This window comes from Mobula birostris, chromosome 14, assembly GCF_030028105.1.
Source record: "Mobula birostris isolate sMobBir1 chromosome 14, sMobBir1.hap1, whole genome shotgun sequence".
NCBI classification, from domain to species: domain Eukaryota; kingdom Metazoa; phylum Chordata; class Chondrichthyes; order Myliobatiformes; family Myliobatidae; genus Mobula; species Mobula birostris.
Genome location: NC_092383.1, coordinates 15,035,683 through 15,056,983, shown reverse-complemented (window position 1 = coordinate 15,056,983; position 21,301 = coordinate 15,035,683). Strand labels below are relative to the sequence as shown.

Sequence of the window (21,301 nt, the reverse complement as noted above, 5' to 3'; positions counted from 1 at the left end):
ACCTATTGTCTCAGCTTGCTCCTGCCCCACCGAACTCGCTTCTGCAGCACTCAACACGGTTTTATCCCCCCTTGTTCAATCCCTTCCTACCTATGATCGAGACCGTTCTCACGCACTTAAACTTTTCGATGATTTTAAGTTCCCTGACCCCCACCGCTTTATTTTCACCATGGATGTCCAGTCCCTATATCCTTCCATCCCCCATCAGAAAGGTCTCAAAGCTCTCCGCTTCTCTTTGGATTCCTGACCTAATCAGTTCCCCTCTACCACCACTCTGCTCCGTCCAGCGGAATTAGTCCTTACTCTTAATAATTTCTCCTTTGGCTCCTCCCACTTCCTCCAAACTAAGGGTGTAGCTGTGGGCACCCGTATGGGTCCTAGCTATGCCTGCTTTTTGTTGGTTTGGCGGAACAATCTATGTTCTAAGCCGATTCTGGTATCTGTCCCCCACTTTTCCTTCGCTGCATCGACGACTGCATTGGCGCTGCTTCCTGCACGCATGCTGAGCTCGTTGACTTTATTAACTTCGCCTCCAACTTTCACTCTGCCCTCAAGTTTACCTGGTCCATTTCCGACACCACCTTCCCCTTTCTAGTTCTTTCTGTCTCTATCTCCGGAGATAGCTTATCTATTGATGTCTACTATAAGCCTACTGACTCTCACAGCTATCTGGACTATTCCTCTTCTCACCCTGTCTCTTGCAAAAACGCCATCCCCTTCTCGCAATTCGTCCGTCTCTGCCGCATCTGCTCTCAGGATGAGGCTTTTCATTCCAGGACGAGGGAGATGTCCTCCTTTTTTAAAGAAAGGGGCTTCCCTTCCTCCACTATCAACTCAGCTCTCAAACGTATCTCCCCCATTTCATGCACATCTGCTCTCACTCCATCCTCCCGCCACCCCACTAGGAATAGGGCTTCCCTGGTCCTCACCTACCACCCCACCAGCCTCCGAGTCCAACATATTATTCTCCGTAACTTCTGCCACCTCCAATGGGATCCCACAACTAAGCACATCTTTCCCTCCCGCCGCTTTCCGCAGGGATCGCTCCCTACGCGACTCCCTTGTCCATTCGTCCCCCCAAGCCCTCCCCACTGATCTCCCTCCTGGCACTTATCCTTGTAAGTGGAACAAGTGCTACACATGCCCTTACACTTCCTCCCTTACCACCGTTCAGGGCCCCAGACAGTCCTTCCAGGTGAGGCGACACTTCACCTGTGAGTCGGCTGGGGTGATATACAGCGTCCGGTGCTCCCGATGTGGCCTTCTATATATTGGTGAGACCCGACGCAGACTGGGAGACCGCTTTGCTGAACACCTGCGCTCTGTCCGCCAGAGAGAGCAGGATCTCCCAGTGGCCACACATTTTAATTCCCCATCCCATTCCCATTCTGACATGTCTATCCATGGCCTCCTCTACTGTAAAGATGAAGCCACACTCAGGTTGGAGGAAAAACACCTTATATTCCGTCTGGGTAGCCTCCAACCTGATGGCATGAACATTGATTTCTCTAACTTCCGCTAATGCCCCAACTCCCCCTCGTACCCCATCCGTTATTTATTTATACACACATTCTTTCTCTCTCTCTCCTTTTTCTCCCTCTGTCCCTCTGACTATACCCTTTGCCCATCCTCTGGGTTTTTCCCCCCTTCCCCCTTTTCCTTCTCACTGGGCCTCCTGTCCCATGATCCTCTCATATCCCTTTTGCCAAACAACTATCCAGCTCTTGGCTCCATCCCTCCCCCTCCTGTCTTCTCCTATCATTTTGAACATTGCAGGATGCACCTAATAAAGTGGCTACTGTGTATATAAATACTAATTATTGTGGGATAGTATACAAAGCACTAAATAATTAAGTGATAAAAATAGATTAGATATCAGACAAACAAAGCAAAATCTCTAGACAGATTACATTTTGGGGTATCACATCTTAGAGCAAATATAACCACAATTAAGGAGTGATAGGATAAAATATAAGGACAATTTGCATCACCTGGGCCTGTGTTCAATTGAACCTTGACATTACAATAATGTATAGATACAAATGGATATAAGTTCGAGGAGGGGTATACTAGTATAAGTATTTTGCATGTTACAAATTTAGGATATATGCAACTCTTTCCACTCAAGTTACTTCAGCTACTTAGTCTGGAGCTGGATTCCAAACGGGGGTCTGCAGAACCCCTGTTTAAAGGTATTGATCTACAGCATAAAGAGGGTTGGGAACCCCTGGTCCAGAGGGATAATTGGTTGATGAACATTGATAGATTGTCGTTGAGCAAACATGTTAAGGTTAATGTACACAATACATTGATCGACTCTGAGTGACTCAACAGGTTTAGGGAACTGTGTGGCTCATTCCTCTTCAGATCACTTGATATTTCTGCCCATTTCCCTGCAGATGATACGTGTAAATACATTTCTCCTGCACATTGAAAACTACTTACTCTGTACTGTAATCAGCATAAAGATACATTTGACAGTGAACTTTGACCTTTTTGCATAATTTTTAGACCGAGCTGCTGTTTGGATTGATGAGCAATAAAGCTAATTTGACAGAAATGAAAGATCTTTAAAATCAACTACATTTCAGAAGAATATTTCTTTATTCATGGATCAGCTGAATTAGTTATATATCTTTTACTAATAAAAATACATTATTGTACCTCATTGCTGGGATTGATTACATAGAGGTCACAACAGTGTACAATGGACCTGATGTTTATGTATCTAAGAAACATACAAACATATATAATGAACAAAGAGGTTGCACAATGCAAGATCAACCAGCCAATGGAAATGCAGCAAAACCGACTCAGAAACTGCATTGTACCGTACCTGTCCATCTGTAATCAACACCCTTTTATCCGAGCTGCAATCTGATACTTGCATAATAATACCCACGGTTATTGTTCAGAAAATATAACTGGGTGAATGTGCTTTTACTCATGTGGAAATGTAACCCTATTACTTAAAGTTATCATCTCCGGGTGGACACAAGAGTTTCTGCAAATGGGGGAGATCTTGAGCAACACACACTAAAGGTGTTGGGAACATTTGCAGAAACGTGGGAGATGTGAGAGAAAGGGTGTGACGTCAGTAGCTCGGAGGTGAGTGGTGGAGGAGGCAAAGGCCTGAGGAAGATGGCACCTGATGGGAGCGGACAACAGGTCACAGAGCAAAAACGACAGGGGGTGGGGAACTGGGGGGGAGGTGGGAGGTGGGAGTTGGGGGTGGTTTAGGTCATAGACAGTTCATGAGGGCAGGGAGGGGAAGACAAGGAGTAAAGTGGCCAAAAGGGGAATGGAAAACATAGGAATACATTTGATTTCCTTATTTCATCTGCTGCAGCTTGTACTACAGCATTGAGACTCAATGGAGATTACCTTCTTTCTGAGCATTTTCTTGCCATTCACTACAATAGTTTTGATTACCCACTGGCCGGCAGGTATAATTCCCATGTTCCCATTCCCACACTGACAGGTTTGCCCACGGCTGCCACACTGAGGTTAAACACAAGATGGAGGAACAATACCACACATTCCATTGTGGGAGTCTCCATCCTGGCGGCATCAACATCAATTTCTATAAATTCCGGTACATTGTTTTCCCGTATAGCTCTGGTCACATTACTCTCTTACGTCCCTTATTTTCCCATTCAAATGTCAATCAGGTAGTTACAATTATTTTGTGCGTATCAAAGCAGAAAGTCTATTATTTAATATATCTATCACAGCTGATTTATTCTCATGATTGGCTTTGCTAAATTCATGAATTCTGGAAAGAAGGTTCCATGGATTAACTTCTGGGGAAAAAAATCAATTACTGTAATTATAAAGAACATAAAACACAATATCCCAACACAAAACAGGGTAACCTCACTCAGTCTTTTGTTTTCTTCTACATGCCATACGACAAAGTTTCTTCAGTGCTACAACCACCAGCACTGTGAGCATGAGGAACATGGACAACAGTAAAACCATCACATCCGCACAATAGTAATTGTACCAAGGCAGTCGGTAGGATTCAGAGCGCAAATGCCCTGCTCCTTTGTGTCGGGCAACATGCTCAATCCAGAAAACAGCTCTCTCCATTGGCGACTCTGGTTGGTCCCGGTGGAGAGCAGAGAGTTTCTTCATGTTGTCCCGATAAAATGTGCCGTTTATCACCTCATTAAGTGCCTGCAATAGAACTGTTGAATGCATGGTTGCAACATTAAGCACCTTTGCTGTGCCTCGGGATTCCAGTCAGACTACAATGTCAAACTGGTCAAAAATAAAAGGTATGCCAACCACTGGCACCCCGTGGTAGATGGCCTCGTAAATGCCATTGGTACCACCATGAGAAATGAAGACTCGTGTGTTGGGGTGTCCCAGAAGGTCGTTCTGAGGGATCCATTTTGTCAGTAGTGTATTATTACCTATATTGGGAGGGATTTCTCCATCGTATCTCCAAATAACCTTCTGGGGCACTTGAGCAACTGCTTCAGCTATTTCCATTGTAATCTGCTTTGGCAAGGAATCAATAAAGGATCCTAATGACATCACAATAATTCCATGCTTTCCTGAGTTTTGAACAAACTCTTCAAATTCTGCTGCCAGTGGCCGGGCTGGTTTACACTGGAAGCCTCCAATGTACACAATATTTGGCATGGTGGGTCTTGGGAATTCAAATACAAAATCGACTCTCATCAGCAACACATCAGCCCCCATGAGAACTGTTTGAATGTCTGTATCTGGTCCGAGATATTGATGACAGATTTCATTATAAATTGGGTATATAACAAATTCCCTAAACAGAAGCTGAAAAAAATTATTCATGACATTTCCTGTCCTTTGGAGAAAATTCATATTATCTGTCAAACGTGTGCCAAGATTTGGGACATAGGAAGGCGGTGATGGGGCATAGAAGAAATGGGCTTCCCCACTCATCTGCCATCGAACATTATACACCTGCGGGACTTTCAAATAATGAGCAAGTATTGGTCCTCGACCAAAAGCAGGATCTGTAAGTACTAAGTCAAAATTTGCTCTTTCAAGTTCTTTTAACATAGTTTTGTTTTGAAAAATTGCAATACCAAATGCTTGATTCCATTTGTGAACTTTATATGAAATATGCTTCATGAATTTTTGGAGCTTCATATGGTCCCAAATGGTCCCACCATTCTGTAACCTCTTCAATGACAGTTCCACAATTCTTTCAATCATAATTGACAGAGATTTGTCATATTTCTCTTGAATTTGAATAACAATGGATTGATAGAGATCAGGATTTTCCTTCATATGTGAAGATGAAGGATAGTAAAGCACAGTAACATTCTGTCCACAAAGTTTCAGCTCTTCTACGAGAATTTTCATATTAATCCAATGACTTCCATCCACAGGTATAACTAATATTTTAGCCCCTTGGGTAACCGGACAAGTCAGTATGATGAAAATAATACCAAGAGCAGATGCAATCTGCAATCTGTCTTTCCATCCAGGTCTACCTATCTTGAGAAAAGCAGATCACACTGAGTCTGCAGTAAAATTGTTAAAAAAATACTGGTAAGCATTATAAATTCACAACAAAAACATTTAACCCAGTGGCTCCCAACCTTTTTTATGCCATGGACCATTATCATTAAGTTAGGGGTCTCTGGTTTTTAGAGTACCTGAATCGGTTAAATGTTGTTATACGAAAGACATTAATCTTTTAGATTTCCTTCTGTTTTTCTTGAGTGACTTGCTCTTTGTAATGCAGTCTCCTGCTGCTTTCTGTCTAAACTTAAATTTACTTTGATCAGCTCCTAGATTCCGAGTTTTTTGTAATGATTTAAACGGAAGCCCTATTAGCGCTAACTGCGATTTCACCAATCAACTTCCTAACTATTTACTACATCTCTCCCCTTCCTAGTTTCAACTGCCACTTTATGTTTCTCTATCTCCTCCCCCACTTCTTAAATCTACTTCTCATCTATTTTTTTCTCCAGTCCTGCCGAAGAGTCTCGAAACGTCAACTTTACTTTTTTCCATAGATGCTGCCTGGCCTGCTGAGTTCCACCGGCATTTCATGTGTGTTGCTTCCACCTCCTTACACTCCTTGTTGACAAGGGCTGCTGCTGGACAAGAGCTAAATACCTGGGTGTTAACAGGACCAGATTGTGATCAGATTTGCCAAGCAGTGGAAGGGCATGTATGCATCCTTTACTTTTGCAAACAGAAGGTCCAGAGCTCTATGCCCCCGGTAGGAAAGCTGACATATTGATATGAAGTTGGTATTGTTGCCTCGAGAGAAACATGATTGAAATACCCCGTAACAGCCAACAAAAGCAAACACATTAGAGTTCGTATTTTAGCAAAGGTCGAAACAATAGCATCACAAACTACATTTGCGTCAGCCGACGGTTGTACGTAAACTGCAACTAAAACGGCAGTTGAGTGAGAATTCCCATATCAGGTTTATGCATATCCAAAATAATCTACATTTATAATAAATACAAAAAATGCTGACATAGATCGGTGGGACCCCACACTAGTCACAGCCCTCCAGTCAGAGAATTGACATTCTCCTTCCTACCAAAATAACTCTGAATCCACCTCACAAGCTCCCATGAATCCTATGTGACCAAACCTTCCAAAGTCCACCTACCACTCAGGACCTTGTAAAGTCCAAAATTGATTCCATATTGACAACCTTCACTGCTCTAACTTCATCCAAGCTCTTCCTTACCTCCCTGAAAAGCTCGAAATGATGTTGCAGGTACAACTTCCGAATGGGCTGTGCTGAATGAGTTCCTTTCATGGAGTGTACATTGTCAACTCTAGCTGAGCGGGCACTGGAAATCAGAACTTCGTTCCCTAACATATTCCCAGACTTGGTAATTTTAATGTTTCTACACAAATGCATTGTAAACATACTCAGCCTCAAGCTGGTTATAAAATGTACCCAAAAATAACCAGGATTAGAGAAGTAATTACAATTTTACACTTACTAATAAAGAACACCTCGTGAGTGATAGAAAGATTTTCTTTGATGCCGCAATCATGAAGAAATCTGCAGATGCTGGAAATTCTTCCTATAGATGCTGCCTGGCCTGCTGCATTCCACAAGCATTATGTGTGTGTTTCTTTCATGTCGTTGTGATTTCAGCAAACGAAAAGTGACCTGCATTTCTCGGCTCTTTGGAGACAAGTCTAGGAGATTGGGTCATATTCAATGTGATACATTCACTTTTTCTTCAGTCCTGCCGAATGTTTTTATCAGTATGAACAATGTTGTTTGGCTTGTGTCTCCTGAGTCAGCGCAGAAGTCAAGGTCAAGTTTAAAACCAGACTCACAAGTACGTACATTAGATTAAATTAGATTCAACTTTATTGTCATTGTGCCGAGTACAGATACAAAGCCAATGAAATGCAATTAGCATCTGACCAGAAGTGCAAAAGAATTGTATTATTTACAAAATAACTGTGAATAAAAGGTAAGTGCTACAGCATACAAATATTAAAGTACTGAGACGGTCCAGTATGGGTGCAATACTGCTTAGTGCTGTGATGTGAGGTTCAGCAGGGTCACAGCCTCAGGGAAGAAGCTCTTCCTGTGCCTGCTGGTGCGGAAACAGAGGCTTCTGTAGCGCCTACCGGATGGGAGGAAAGTAAAACGTCCATGGTTAGGGTGAGATGTATCCTTGAAAATGCTTCTCACCCTGCCCAGGCAGCGTTTATGATGGATGTTCTCAATGGTGGGCAATTGGGTGCCGATAATCCGCTGGGCAGTTTTCACCACCCACTGGAGTGCTTTGTGGTCCAATATGGGACAATTGCCATACCACACCGAGATGCAGTTGGTGAGTATGCTCTCAATGGTACAGCGGTAAAAGTCTGTCAGTATCCTGGGACAGAGGTGAAGGTAATGTCGCACCTTTTTGATCAGGATGCAGGAGTTCAGGGACCAGGTGAGATCATCAGAAATGTGGACATCAAGGAATTTGAAACTTGATACACCCTCCACTACAGCTCCGTTGACGTAGATGGGGACATGAGTGTGGCTCCTAGCATGCCTGCTGTCCACGATAATCTCCTTGGTCTTCTGGGTGTTAAAGGCCAAGTTGTTATTAGCATACCATGCGGCCAGGTGCCGGACCTCATCCCTGTAGGCTGTCTCGTCATCCCCTCTGATCAGGCAAACCACCGTGGTGTTGTCTGCGAACTTGATTATGGAGTTACAACCGTGTACAGGAACGCAGTCATAGGTGATAAAGGACTACAAAAGAGGGCTCAGCACGCAGCCTTGATGCACGTCGGTATTCAGTGTGAAAATGGAGGAGAAGAGGTTGTCTAACTCATGCACAGGCATAAATGAAAAACTTGGCTTCAAGCAACATTACAGGCACATGTAGGCAACATTCACAAGGAAACACAAATTAAACCTCAATTTAAACTCTTGACTCTGTAATTCTATATTTTCAGGCACAGAATTGCATGAACAAACTTTTAAAGTGACTTTGACCCTACTTTATTAAGAGGGTTCAAGGAATTCAAGAAGGTTCCTGGAAATTTTGGCTCATGAAGCTTCTAATCTCCCATGTGTGCATAAGATATGACATAGCAGAGGTTTGAACTCTGATCACCTGTTATTTAGACCAACACACAGAAAATGCGGGATTAACGCAGCAGTTCAGGCAGCATTCATGCCATATGAAAGATCTATGGAGAATAAGAAACATCAGCGTTTTGTGCTAAGACCTTTCATTAAGAATCCCATCAGAGGAAAGAGGGGTGTTGGTGTGTTTTCTTGGCTGTAACATAGGTGTGGTTGGAGCAGGACAGGTTATTGGTGATATTTGTTCCCCAGAACTTGAAGCTCTCAATCCTCTCAACCTCAGTACCTTTGATGTAGACAAGAGCACATTTATAGCCCTCCTTTCAGATGTCAAACAACAGTTCTTTTGTTCTGCTGACATTGAATGAAAGAGTATTGTCATGGCACCATTTTCCCCAGCTATCGATTTACTTCTTGTACACTAACACACCATTATTTGAGATATAGATCTCCACAGTGGTAGCATCTGCAAACTTGTAGACGGAGCTGGAGCAGAACCTGGCCATGTAGTTATGAGTGCAAAGGGAGTACAGTGGGAGGAAGTGTAACAAACCGTACTGTGTATCTCTCTTGAATTTACCTCCTCTCACCTTAAATACATGTATTCCATTATTCAACACGTCTACCCCGGGAAATGTATATGCCTGTGTACCCTATCAATGCATCTCAATATGTTGTAAATGACTCTCAAGTTTTCCCTCATGTTCTGATGCTCCAGAGAAAACAACTTGGGTTTGTCCAGCCTAACTGGACAGTTGTCTTCCATCATTTACACAGTCCACATTTCAATGTTGTGGCCGTTTGACTGTCTTCTTCTTTTGTGTCAACTTTTCTTCATTGACTGATCTCATGTATTTCAACCTCAGTCATTTTTCAATTAAATCATTGTATTATGCTATCCACTTTGTTTCTGTGTCAAAGTGCCCGCTGATAAGTTTTCTGCCCCTACCACTGAACGAAGTGCCTTGTTTACTTTTAGTTATTACAGATAGTAAATTTGCCAAGTTATCTCTCCTGTGTTCATTGACATTTTACCTCTCTGTGTTGTTTAACTTTATCTTTGCTTTCAAATCCTTCCATGATCTTTCCTTTCCTCACCTCCGTAAACTCCTCTGACCCACAACAGTCCAGAAATCTCCACTTTTGTAACATTGACATCAATTTACTGCAAGTCTCCTGCACTCCACCATTGACAATGGTGTCTTCAGCTGCTTAATCCCTTGGTCATGGAATCTTAATCATTAGACTCCTTCTTTCTTGCAAAGTTCCTCAAGACAGTCTCTGTCATTTTGCTGCATTTATGTTCACTATATTCATTCTGGTGTCCAACAGGAATGTAAAATAGTTAAATACTCAAAATAGAGATGTAACATTCCAGGATTCCACAGCCTCTTCTCATCACCATCATTAGGGAGGAGGTACAGAAGCCTGAAGGCACAGCCTCAGCATCTTAGGAACAACCCTGAACTGATTTCACAACTATGGACTCACTTTCAAGGACTCTTTACAACTCATGTTGTCGGTATTATATTTTTTGCTTTGCATAATTTATCTTCTTTTGCACATTTGTTGCTTGTCAGTCACTGTAAGATTCAAGATTTTGATTTTGAGATAAATAATGCTAATCTAATAAGTCTTTAAAAATCTTTAGTCTTGAGGTTCATTGAAAATATTGCAGCACAGATTCACAATTTTAGCAAGTATATTAACACTAATGAACTCAAAATGTCAATGTCCAGTTTATTGTCATACCCAAACATACATGTATGTAGAGTTGCAATGAGAAACTTGCTTGCAGCAATGTCAAAGGCACATAACATCATAGATGCAACATTTACAAGAAAAACATAGATTAATAATGTAGATTATACATTTTTTACAAGAACGACTGCAATTAGAATAAAATTAATGAAGGCCATTGCCGTACAATGTGATCATGTTGTTGTACATAGCTAGTGATTATGATTGTACAGGTTGATTTAATAACTGATTTGTTAAAGGGTTGTAACTGTTCTTGAACTTGGTTGTGTGGGTGAACCACTTGCCCAATGGTAGCTGAGAGAAAATTCCATGACCCGGATTATAGGGATCATTGGTAGATGTTACCTTCTTCAGGCAGCGCCTCTTGTAGTTACTCCTGATGGTGGGTTGGGATGTACCTGTGATATATTGGGCTGAGTCCACTACTCTCTTTAGTTTCTCAACTTCCTGCAGTTTTGTTTTGTCATCCCAGTCCATGAAGCAACTAGTACATCTGCACATGTCTGTTGGAAGTGTTTGGTTGCGTGCTGAAAGTACTTAGATTTCTAAGAAGACAAAGATGCTAGAATGCTTTCCTTGTGATTGCATTGATAATTGCATCGATGAGATGGGCCAAGGACAAGTCATCTGTTAAGTTGGAATACAAAAACACCTAGGAGTATCAAGCTACTGACACCTTCCAGCTCTCACTGACCAACCTGGACCAGTGCGTCTTCACCCAACTCTCCATTCCTGAAGAGGCAGATGGGCTCGTGATTCAGATCATGCATCAGCTAACTGAGTGACTGAACTAGCCTGAGAGTTGACTAACTTATAGCATAATTAAGAAAATGGCACAGGAAAGGTCACATCTGCTAGTGAATCACAAAAATTTGTGGCCAAGTGAAAGAAAGTTACTTAATTTCGCATAACAGTAGATGATCTTGGTTTTCCCCTGTAAAATAGAAAATCAAAGAGATTGCAGATGGTGGAAATATGGAACAGACACACAAAATGCTGGAAGAACTCCACAGGTCAAGCAGCATCAACAGGTGTGGGGGGAGGGAACGGAATGAAGTGACAAGTTTTCAAGCAAAGACCCTACATCAGGACTCAAAAGAAACGTGCAGAATTCAAAATGAAAGCGTGGTGAGAGAGAGTAGCAAAAGCTGCCTGGTGATAGGTGAATCCGGGCTAGGAAGGTGGAAGAAAGGGAATGAGGTGAGAATCTGGCAAGTGACTAGTGGAGAAGGCAATGGGAAAAAGAAAAAGGAATCTGATAGGAGAGGACAATAGAACATCGAACATAGAACATAGAATAGTACAGCACAGTACAGGCCGTTTGGCCCACAATGTTGTGCCGACCCTCAAACGCTGCCTCCCATATAAGCCCCCACCTTAAATTCCTCCATATACCTGTCTAGTAGTCTCTTAAATTTCACTAGTGTATCTGCCCCCACCACTGACTCAGGCAGTGCATTCCAAGCACCAACCACTCTCTGAGTAAAAAACCTTCCTCTAATATCCCCCTTGAACTTCCCACCCCTTACCTGAAAGCATGTCCTCTTGTATTGAGCAGTGGTGCCCTGGGCAAGAGGCACTGGCTATCCACTCTATCTATTCCTCTTATTATCTTGTACACCTCTATCATGTCTCCTCTCATCCTCCTTCTCTCCAAAGAGTAAAGCCCTAGCTCCCTTAATCTCTGATCATAATGCATACTGTCTAAACCAGGCAGCATTCTGGTAAATCTCCTCTGTACCCTTTCCAATGCTTCCACATCCTTCCTATAGTGAGGTGACCAGAACTGGACACAGAACTCCAAGTGTGGCCTAACCAGAGTTTTATAGAGCTGCATCATTACATTGTGACTTTTAAACTCTATCCCTCGACTTATGAAAGCTAACACCCCATAAGCTCTCTTAACTACCCTATCCACCTGTGAGGCAACTTTCAGGGACCCTGCCATTTACTTTGTATCCTGCCTTGGAGTTTGTCCTTCCAAGGGGTACCACCTCACACTTCTCCGGGTTGAACTCCATCTGCCACTGCTCAGCCCACTTCTGCATCCTATCAATGTCTCTCTGCAATCTTTGACAATCCTCTATACTATCTACAACACTACCAACCTTTGTGTCGTCTGCAAACTTGCCAACCCACCTTTCTACCCCGACATCCAGGTCATTAATAAAAATCACGAAAAGTAGAGGTCCCAGAACAGATCCTTGTGGGACACCGCTAGTCCACAATCCTCCAATCAGAATGTACTCCCTCCACCATGACCCTCTGCCTTCTGCAGGAAAGCCAATTCTGAATCCACCTGGCCAAACTTCCCTGTATCCCATGCCTTCTGACTTTCTGAATAAGCCTACCATGTGGAACCTTGTCAAATAGACCATAGAATGAAGGGAAGGAGCAACACATCCCTTTTGTACTAGTCATTCCTCCCCCAGAAGAGATCCTAATGATCAGAAATCTGAACCCCTGTCCTCTGTACCATTCACTCGGCCACACATTCATCTGCCAAACCATCTTATTCTTACCCCCACTGGTGTGTGGCATGGGTAGCAACCCAGAGATTACTACCCCGGAGGTCCTGCTTTGCAGTTTTCTATCAAGCTCCCTAAATTCCCTCATCAGGACCCCTCACCATTCTGCCTACGGCATTACTACCAACATGTACCAAGACTTCTGACTGCTCATCCTCCCTCTTTAGACTGCCGTGGACCCAATTCGAGACATCCCTGCCCTGTCACCTGGGAGGCAACGTACCATCTGAGTGTCTCAATCACGCCACAGGTTCACGTCTCTATTAATCTCCTATCAGCATTGCAGACCTCTTCACCTTTCTTCTGATTCAGCATCAGAAACCCGGTCACTGCAGCTTCCACTGGGGGTCATGCCCCTCAATGGTATCCAAAGTGGTAGACTTATTATTGAGGCAACAGCCACTGCAGAATGGCCATCTGCTTTGACAACCGACTCCTTCGTGAGATCTGTAGATTATTAATTAGCTTGGAGGGAAGTTACATGCTGCAAATTGCAGAGAGACTAATTCAAGATAGCTATATCAAACAGTATATTGACAACTACTGTTTGCAGTCGACAGAACATGGCCAATGATCACTGCTGCCATCTTACCAGCAGCGAAACAGACTGCAAATCACTGAACCTGGGGGTCTGAAACTCCTTCTGAGTGGTGTCCAGCCTGATGTTGAGAGGTTGTTGTCATTGCATGAAGCCCATCAATCTCACAGAAAGATGAAAATACAATGAAATTACAGTGAGTGACTGAACTACCAATGAACACACTGAAATTCTTAATGAAAATTGCTTTCACTGTAATCAAATAAGTAAATAATTTTATTTGTCACTTTGAAAAAAACAAAAATTTTTGCAATTATTTGTCACTGCTTTGAATTTGAAGTTCCAATTTCTTTAACTGTGCATCATAAAAGGAATTTTTTAAATAGTTTATATATACTAGCCAGAAAGAGAGAGGAGGGCACTGGATATGTGCTTGGAGAGCCCAGAGGGCAGTAACCCAAAAATGGCTGCGAACCACTGCTTCAACTATTTTATTACTCCTGATTATTATTCCATAATATAAGGTTCCATGGATTATCTGCAGGAAAAACATCTTCAATTAATTTTTAAAAACATAAAACTACATCTCCCAACATAAAATAGATTAACCTTACTCAGTCTTTTGCTTTCTTCTATATCCAAAATGACAAAGTTTCTTCAGTGCTACAACCACCAGCACTGTGACCATTAATAACATGGACAACAGAAAAACCATCACCTCCACACAATAGTAAGTGTACACCAGGGCAGTCAGTAGGATTCAAAGCTCAAATACCCTGCTCCTTTGTGTCAGGCAACGTATTCGATCCGGAAAACGGCTCACTTCATTGGTGACCCTGGTTGGTCCCGGTGGAGAGCAGAGAGTTTCTTCATGTTGTCCCGGTAAAGTGTGTTATTCATCACCTCATTAAGTGCCTGCAATAGATCTGTTGAACGCATTGTTGAAACCTTAAATACCTTTGCTACACCTGGAGATTCAAGTCTGACTACTGTGAGGGGATCCTGGAGTACCCCTATTAACTGTTTGGAGAGAGACATTTATCATTGATGGTTTGTTTGGAAAGGAGAGAGAGACAGAGTTATTTACCACCGATATGTTGCTTTTGGAAAAGAGAGAGAGAGACGAAGATTAACAGTTGGACTGTCACTTTAAGGCATTGGAAGTAACTTTGGATTTTTACTGAGTTTGGAGTTGGAGACAGCTCCGAGCAGCTCGTAAGTTGCTATGGTGACCAAAGGCAGATTGTTGTTATTTCTTCCAAGGACTGGTTGCCTGCTTGTGCACTCCTTCACAGACAAAGGAAGGAGGGACTCTTTGAATCACAGGTGACGCTCAGCCTGGTGAAATAAATAGGAGGTCAGATGATACAGACCTCAGGACACATGATCTGAACACTGAATGAGCATTGTTGTCCCTACAGAGAAAGTGGGTTTTGGAGGATCGAACAGGCGGATCGATCCCAAATTGCTATTCCAGCGTAAAGAAGGGGTTGACTGGTGGGGAGTTGTCTATGTGTCCACCCTTGCCGGGGTGATAGCTCCACCACAGGAAGACCAGTCCCCCGGTTAAAGTCACAGTCGGTGACTCGTAAAGGATTTCGGAGGATGAAATTTTGTTTGATTTATTTACATTTATATTACTGTATTGCGTAGTTACTAATAAATATTATTAGTTGTTAGCAATACGAGACTCCAAAGTGGTTTCTATTTCTGCTGGTTCTTTATCCCCGTCACAGGGTACGTGACACTACATTGTCGAACTGGTCAAAAATGAGAGGCATGCCAATCACTGGCATACCATGGTAGATGGCCTCATAAATGCCATTGGTACCACCCTGAGAAATGAAGACTTGTGTGTTGGAGTGTCCCAGAAGGTCGTTCTGAGGGATCCATTTCGTCAGGAGTGCATTACCTATATTGGGAGGGATTTCCCCATCATACCTCCAAATAACCTTCTGGGATACTTGAGCAAAGCCTCAACTATTTCCATTCTAATCTGCTTAGGCAAGGAACCTACCAATGTCCCCAATGACATCATAATAAGTTCATGCTCCCCAGAGCCTTGAACAAACTCTTCAGACTCTACTGCTAGTGGTCGGGCTGGTTTACACTGGAAGCCTCCAATGAACACAATATTTGGCATTGTGGGTCTTGGGAATTCAAATACAAAATCAATCCACATTAGCAACACATCAGCCCTCAGAGAAGTGCTTGAATGTCTGTGTCTGGTCACAGCTACTGATGACAGATTTCATTATAAATTGGGTATACATAAAATTCTGCAAACACTAGTTGAAGAAGATTCAGCATGAAGTTACCTACTCTTTGGATAAAATTCATATTATCTGTCAATTGTGAGCCAGGTTTTGGGAAATAGGAAAGTGGTGATGGGGCAGAGAAGAAATGGGCTTCCTCACTTATCTGCCATCGAACATCGTACACCTGCGGGATTTTTAAATAATGAGAAAGCATTGGTCCAGTACCAAGAACAGGATCTGTAAGTATTAAGTCAAAGTTTGCACTTTCAAGTTGTTTGAACAGTGATTTGTTTCCAAAAACTGCAATATTAAAAGCTTGATTCAAATGCATCATCTCACAGTTAAGTAAGTTAAATTACATTTGCCGTTCCTCCACCCATCTCTCGAAGTGATCTCTGGAATTCATTATAACTTGCTTCATTATCAAGAAGCCCAGAAAACTCTGTAATTGCACTAGAGCTGTTAAACATGTCATGTACATTCATAATCCAAATAATTTACATTTATAATGAATAACAAAGATTATAATGTAAAGGAACCCTTAGAGGGCAGTGATCATAATATGATTGAATTCATACTGCTGTTTGAGAGGGAGAAGCACAAATCACATGTATCAGCAGCACAATGAAATAAAGAAATTTTGGACCACTGGACAATGATGCTAATGAGGTATTATTGGGAGATAAAGAAATGGCAGGTGAATTTAATGGGTACTTTGCATCTGTCTTCTCTGTGGAAGACACTAGCAGTGTGACAGAGGTATGTGATTGTCAGCGAGCAGGAGTGCTATTATAAAGCAAAAACTGCCAGGAAAACTGAAAGTTCTTAATGTGGATAAGTCACCTGGACCAGATGGACTACGTCCCAGTGTCCTGAAAGAGGTTGGTGAAGAGATAACGGATGTATTGGTCATGATCTTTCAAGAATCACTTGATTCTAGAATGACCCTGGAGGACTGGATGATTGCAAATGTCACTCCACTCTAAGAAGGGAGTAAGCAGAAAAAAAAGGAAATTACAGGCCAGTTAGCTAAATCTCAGTGGTTGTGAAAGTGTTGGAGTCTATCATTAAGGATGAGCTTTCGGGGTACTTGGAGACTAATGATAAAATAAAGTCAAAGGCAGCATGGTTTCTCTGAAGGGAACTTTTGCCTGATAAATCTCTTAGAGCTCTTTGAGGAAGTAACAAGCAGGATGGACAAGGGAGAGGGAGTGGATGTCATTTACTTGGATTTTCAGTCGCATTTGATAAGGTGCCAAACATGAGGCTGCTTAACAAGATAAAGTCCAGGGCGTTACAGGACAGACACTGGCATGGATAGAGGAATGGCTGACAGGTAGGATGCAGCGAGCGAGCAGAGCCTTTTCTGCTTGGGTACTGTTGACATGTGGTTTTCCTCAGGAGTCAGTATTGGGACTGCTACTTTTCACATTGTTTGTCAATGGTTTGGATAATGGAATTGATGTATTTGTGGCAAAGTTAGCAGATGATTCACAGATTGGTGGAGGGGTAGACAGTCCTGAGGAAGCAATGTGATTGCAGCAGGACTTACACAAATTTGAAGAATGCGCAAAAATGTTGAAGATGGAATGCAGTGTTGGGAAATGTACAATAATGCATCTTGATAAAAGGTGGAATAGTGCAGAATATTATCTAAATGGGGAGAAGGTTCAAACATCAGCGTTGCAGAGGGACTTACGAGTCCTCATGCAAGACTCCCTGGTTTATTTACAGGTTGAGTCTGTGGCAAAGAAAGCAAATGCAATGTTAGCACTTATTTCAAAGGAAATGGAATATAAAAGCAACGAGATAATGCTGAACTTTCATAAGACATTAGTCAGGCCACAATTGGTGCATTGTCAACAGTTTTGGGTCCCATATCTCAGAAAGGATGTGTTGTCATTGGAGAGAGGCAAGAGGAGGTTCACAAGGATGATTTTAGGAATGAAACGGTTAACTTATGAGGTGCGTATGGCAGCTCTGAGCCTGTACTCAGATGGAATTTATAAGAATGCATGGGGATCTCATTGAAACCTACCCAATGTTGAAAGGACTAGATAGGGTGGATGTGGGAATGATGTTTCCGAACATGGGGCTGTCCAGTACTAGAGGCCACAGCCTCAAAATTGACGGGTGACCTTTTAGAACATAATTATTTTAGCCAGAGACCAGTGAATCAGTGGAGTGCTTTGCCACAGATTGCAGTGGAGGCCAATTCTCTGGGTATATTTACACGGGAAGTTGATCATTCCCTGATTGGTCAGGGCATCAAGAGATATGGTGAGAAGGCGGGTGTATACGGATGAACGGGATTCGGGATCAGTCATGATGGAATGGCGGAGCAGACTCGATGGGCGGCTCCTAATTCTACTCCGATGTCTTTTGGTCTTACGGTCTTATAACACCCCCCCCCCCCACGCCCTCCAGTTGGAGAATCGGCATTCTGCTTCTTACCCCACACGAGTCATATCCCCTCAGTCAGAGAACTGACTCCCTGCTTCCTATCATCGAACCAGGTCTGAATCCACCTCAGTAGCTCCCCCTGAATCCCATGCGACCAAACCTTCCAAAATCGGACTGCCAATTAGAACCTTGTAAACTTCTTAATGAAATTAGACATCCTCCACTGCCCTACTTTCATGAAATCTTATAGTTATTTCCCTGAAAAGCTTCAAAGGATTTCGGGGATACGACCTCCCAATCAGCTGTGCTGAATGAACTACTTCCCTTCATGGAACGTACATTGTCGACTCTTGCTCAGTGGGCGCTGGAAATCAGAATTTCCGTTCCGTAACATCTTCCCTGAGGTGGAAATTTTAATATGTTTCTACACAAGTGCATTGCAAATGTACTCAGTCTCAAACTGGTTATAAAATGCATCTAAACTAACCTCGGTTCGAGATAAAATTACAATTCTACACTTATCGATAAAGAACACCTTGCGGGTACAGTAATAGAAAGTTTTTCTTTGAAGATGTGATTTCAGCAGACAAAAGGTGACCTGCAAATATCAGCTGTTTCGTGACAAAGTCTTGGAGATTGGGTAAAACTGAGTGCGAGGCGTTCACATTCAGTTCAGACCTGCCGAATATTTTTATCAGAATGAACAACTTTGTTTGGTTCTTATCCCATGGGTCTGAACAGAGTCAAATTCAAAGTAACGGTCAAGTTTATTGCCAAATGCACAATTACATCTACGCACAGCTGCAATGAAAAACTTAGATTCAAGCAGCGTAACAGGACATATCAGCGGCGTCGACAGGGAAATATTAATAAAGGATAAATGCAACCTCTTGATTCTGTAATTCCAACTTGCTCAGAATATAAGCATATGAACAAACTTTTAAAGTAACCTTAACTCTATTTTATTAAGATGTGCTTTGTGACAATCAAAAAGTTTCTCAGGAATTTTGGCTTATGAAGCTTCTAAGTTGAATGGCTGCTGTGGAGGGATTTGAAAACAGACCGCTTGTTATTTAGACCAACACATACAAAATACCTGAGAAACACAGCATTCTGGCAGCATCTATAGAAAGGTATTAACAATTGACATCTTGGGCCAAGACTCTTCATCAGCATACCCTCTATGATCAATCCTGATGAAGGGTCTTGGCCCAAAATTTTGGCTGTTTATTCCTCTCCACAGATGCTGCCTGAATTGCTGAGATCCTCCAGCAATTTATGTGTGTTAATCTGGATTTCCAGTATCTGCAGAATCTCTTGCATTTATGTTAGTTAGACAGATGTCCACTATGGCTGCCTAGTAATTTTGCTGTGCACCACTACTCTATCCTCTAGGGTATTACATCTAGACCCCAGGTTGTGGTCTCCTCTGTATTGGAGAAACTGTATGCAGATTGGATGATGACAGCAGAATATCTTCAATCAATCTTCAGGAATACCTCTGAGCCTCCATTTCCTCCTCACTTCATTTTCCATCCCACTCACTCTCTCATAAGGCTAAAAATAGATGTGGCTACTATATTATTGGACTCTTAATTCTACCTCTCTCACTTACTTACTCCTGCCTGAGAAGTGACTTAGATCCATGCCAATTTGTCTACAAGAGCAACAAGACTACAGCTGATGCCAACTCACTGGCACTTCATTCAACTCTGAAACATCTGGACAGCAAAGATGTGTAGATCAGGATGCTCTTTATAGACTGCAGTTCAGCATCCACAACCTGGGGTCTAGATGTAATACCTCAAAACTAATCAACAAGCTCCAAGATCTTGGTCTCAATACCTCCTTGTGCAATTCGATTTCCTTACTTGCAGACCCCAGTCAGTTCAGATTGGCAACAACATCTCCTTCATAATCTCCATCAGCACTGGTGCATCACAAAGCTCTTTGCTTAGCCTGCTGCTCTACTCACTTTACACTTATGACTGTGTGGCTAAGCACAGCTCCAATGCCATAATCAAGTATGCTGATAACACCACCATCGTAGGCCAAATCAAAGGTGGTGATGAATCAACACAGAGGAGGGAGACTGAAAATCTGGCTGAGTCGTGTTATAATAACAATCTCTTACACAATGTTAGCAAGACCAAGAAACCGATTGTAGACCAGGACAAGAAAACCAGGGGTCCAGGATCCAGGCCTCATCGGAGGAATTGAACTAGAGAGGGTAAGCAGCTTTAAATTCTGAGGAGTTATTAATTCGGAGGAACTGTCCTGGGCCCATCACATTAAAGCAGAACAGCACCTCTATGCTCTTAGGAGTTGTGGAGATTCAGCATGACATCTAAAACTTTGAAAAACTTTTGTACATGCACAGTAGAGAGTATGTTGACTGGCTGCATCACACCCTGGTACGGAAACACTAATACCCTTCAACAGAAAATCCTACAGAGATTAGTTGATATTGACCCAGACCCACCCAACCATGGAGCATATTTACACGAAACGCTGCAAGAGGAAAGCAGCATCCATCATCAGGAACCCCCAACATCCAGGGCATGGTGTCTTCTCACTGCTGCCATCAGGAGGAAGGTTCAAGAGCCTCAGGACTTTCACTACCTGGTTCAGGAGATTTACTATCCATGAACCATCAAGCTCTCAAACCAAATGGTTCAGCTTCATTTGTCCCATCATTGAAATGTTCCCACAACCTATAAGCTCACTTTCAAGGACTCTTCATCTCATATTTTCAATATTTATCACTTATTTATTTGTTAATATTACTTCTTCTTTCTGTGTTTGCACAATTTCTTGTATTCTATACTCTGGTTGAACGCCCTAGTTGGGTGTTGTATTGATTCTGTTATGGTTATTATTCTATAGATTTATTGAGTGTGCCCACAAGTTGTATATCGTGACATACAGTATATGTACTGAGATAATAAAATTTACTTCGAATTTTGACAAAGGAATGTGCAAGTATGAACTCAAAGTGAGCACTTTCAATTTGTTTTAACAGTGTTTTGTTTTGAAACAGTGTTATATTAAAATCTTGAAGCCATTGATGACATTTATATTAAAAATTCATCATTAACTTTTGGAAGATATTATGATGCCATAGTGTCTAACCATTCTTCGACCTCTTCAATGACAGTTCCACAAGTCTTTTCATCATCTTATTCTTCAGAAGATTATCATATTTTTTTTGAATTTGATCAACACTGGATTGATG

At 42.2% G+C, this 21,301-nt stretch overlaps 2 pseudogenes; both read right to left on the bottom strand.

Annotated features, from left to right (window-relative positions):
- Window positions 1-3,761: 3,761 nt before the first annotated feature.
- On the bottom strand, window positions 3,762-10,816 carry LOC140209604 (UDP-glucuronosyltransferase 2C1 pseudogene; annotated as a pseudogene).
- Window positions 10,817-14,015: 3,199 nt separating this feature from the next.
- Window positions 14,016-16,024, bottom strand: LOC140209449 (UDP-glucuronosyltransferase 2A3-like; annotated as a pseudogene).
- Window positions 16,025-21,301: the final 5,277 nt, after the last annotated feature.